The sequence below is a fragment of the Jaculus jaculus genome, chromosome 4 (assembly GCF_020740685.1).
Source record: "Jaculus jaculus isolate mJacJac1 chromosome 4, mJacJac1.mat.Y.cur, whole genome shotgun sequence".
Classification (NCBI taxonomy): domain Eukaryota; kingdom Metazoa; phylum Chordata; class Mammalia; order Rodentia; family Dipodidae; genus Jaculus; species Jaculus jaculus.
Genome location: NC_059105.1, coordinates 168,433,055 through 168,435,395, shown reverse-complemented (window position 1 = coordinate 168,435,395; position 2,341 = coordinate 168,433,055). Strand labels below are relative to the sequence as shown.

Below are 2,341 nucleotides of genomic sequence, written 5' to 3'. Positions count from 1 at the left end.
ACACGGGACACTCGGCTCCCGCCCGCCGCCGCCGTCGCAGCCGCCAGCCAGACCCGCCGCCGCGCCGTGACCTTTCACCCCCGCCCCGCGCCCTCAGCGCGCAGGCGCGGACGCCGCGTCGCGCGCACGCGCACCGCTCACCACCTCGGGGCACCCTCCCCCCTCCCCCTCCCCTCCCCTCCCCTCCCCTCCCCTCCCCTCCCGTCCGTCCGCTACGCTCCGGGGCTTCCTGCACCTCCCCGCTTCCGCACGCTCCTCCTCCCAGTCTTTTACGACACCACCGGTGAAGCTTGCTAGGTTGGAACCTTCCCCCCCTCCCCCCCCCCCCGCGCCAGCCGGTAAAATCCGGATTTTTTTTTTCCACCCTTCCTTCTCCCACATCAGCAAGATCAAATCTCTTCCACCCCCTCTTCTTTCCGGGACGCAGAGTGACCTTCAAACGACTCGTGCGATACTAGGGTTTAAACAGATTCTTCTAGAGGTGAAATAAAAGGTCTATTGGAACGTCAAATTTTTTATTTTTTAATATTTGAGAGAGAGAGAGAGAGAGAGAGAGAGGGAATATGGGCATGCGCCAGGCTCTCCAGCCACTGCAAACCGAACTCCAAGCACATGCACTACCTTGTGCATCTGGTTTGCATGGGCTTATGGGGAATCGAACCTGGCTCCCTAGGCTTACGCAGGCAAGTGCCTTAACCGCTAAGCCATCTCTCCCGCCCCAAATTTGGCTGTTAAAAAAAAAAAAAAAAAAAAAAGATTGAGTTAACAATCGGCCGGATAACTTGGAAATCTTCCAGCCTGGCTCGAGCGTAGAGTGTGATCACGTGACTGGCTCAAACCCGCCCTCTGGGGGCCGCCCCCCCCTCGGGAAAGGGAACTCCAAGGCCACTTCCGGTCCTCAGATGGTTGCGGGGCACGTCACTTCCTTAGCAATGCACTTTAACCCTTCCCGTCCTGGCTTCCTCTACCACGGTTTGCAATTCAGTCTTTGTACACACACGTAGTGCTCCTAAGTCGCAAAGCAGCTAGACATCCGGGCGGCTCCGAAGGGCTCAGAGGCCCGCGCGCTCGGGCTGCGGCTGCGGGCGGGCGGGGGCGGGGCTCGGGGCACGTGACACGGGCGGGGCGGGGCTCGGGGCACGTGACCGCGGGCGGGGCGGGGCTCGGGCCACGTGACCCGGGCGCCCCGCCCCCGCGGCCGGAGCCGTCCCCGCCCGCAGTGACAGAGCCTCTCGGCGCCCGGCTGCCGCGCTGTCTGCTGCACCTCGCGCCCCGGCAAGTGAGCGGCGACAGGTAACTGGCGACCGGCTGCGCTGATGGGTGGGGGCGAGAGGAGAGGCGTGGGGACAGGAGCCGTGCGCTTTGGCCTTGCTGCCCGCTCGTGCCCCTGCACGGGCAGGAAGCTCATTGATTTTCCCCTCTCAGATCTCCTGGTCCACCACCATCCACCCCCCACCACCACCAGACCCGTCCTCAATGGTCGCCCCCCACCACCCCGCACACCCCCAGCTCTCTGGGCATCCAGATGTCCACCATCCCTGACGTCTGAAAGTGCGGCCATCGTGGTTCCCCATCTGGAGTGCGAGCGGCTCTCAGGTAGTGAGATTGCTTGAGCCATTCCTGGAGATTGTGGGGGGGGGGGTGCGTCTTATCCCTCGCCCCCAAACCTCACTCTTTGGCCTTCACTCGGGTGAGCAGGAAACGTCAGGGGAACCCCTGGAGGCTCCCGTGAGAAAGGATCGGGAGGGAATGTCACCGAGACGGCCCTAGCTGCGCTCACCGAGAAGCCTTGCAAAAATTGCGAGGGTTTTTATCTGACATCCTTTGCAGGAGAGGGTCAGGGGAATGTCCACAGGCTTCAGGTGAGACTGGAAGGGCACAAGCTGGCTTTGCATCTTTTTTTTTTTTTTCTCGGAGAAGACTGTTGTATTATCTTCAAAACAAGGGGTGTTGGCAGTGCGACAGTCTCAGTTTGAATGGGGAGGCTTTGAAAGATGATGTTGCCCTGTTGTGGCCTGCAACAAGATCAAGGTATAGAAAAAGTATACAGGTGACAGAGAAGGAATCAATTCTTCACAAAAGGACCAGGCTGAAAATACAAACAAACCAAGTGTATTTGCTCATAAGTTAAAGGCAGGAAGATGACTCTTAGATACTGCTTTCATATTTTCTGCTTTTGACATCCTTTTTGCCCTTCCTCCCCTAAAAGTCCTACTTGACCATTTTTTTGTAAAAAAAATGTGTTGGGTGACACTTGTTTCCTCCTTAGCTTTTCCATTTCTAAAAGTCCAGGTGACCTCTTCTGATATGGGTAGTTAGTGTTTTGTGGAAATACAGAAAT

At 57.9% G+C, this 2,341-nt stretch overlaps 1 protein-coding gene across 2 annotated transcripts in view; it reads left to right on the top strand.

Moving 5' to 3' along the window:
• Positions 1–1,184: 1,184 nt before the first annotated feature.
• Atp6v1a (ATPase H+ transporting V1 subunit A) overlaps positions 1,185–2,341 on the top strand; it is a 58,865-nt gene continuing 57,708 nt past the window's right edge. Inside the window, exon 1 of one of the 2 annotated variants that reach the window (XM_045147459.1) lies at positions 1,185–1,293. The gene's annotated coding sequence lies outside the window, so the exon portion shown is untranslated. Of the gene's footprint in view, positions 1,294–1,484; positions 1,597–2,341 lie in introns of those variants that run through there. The other variant, XM_045147460.1, reaches the window with a different exon arrangement.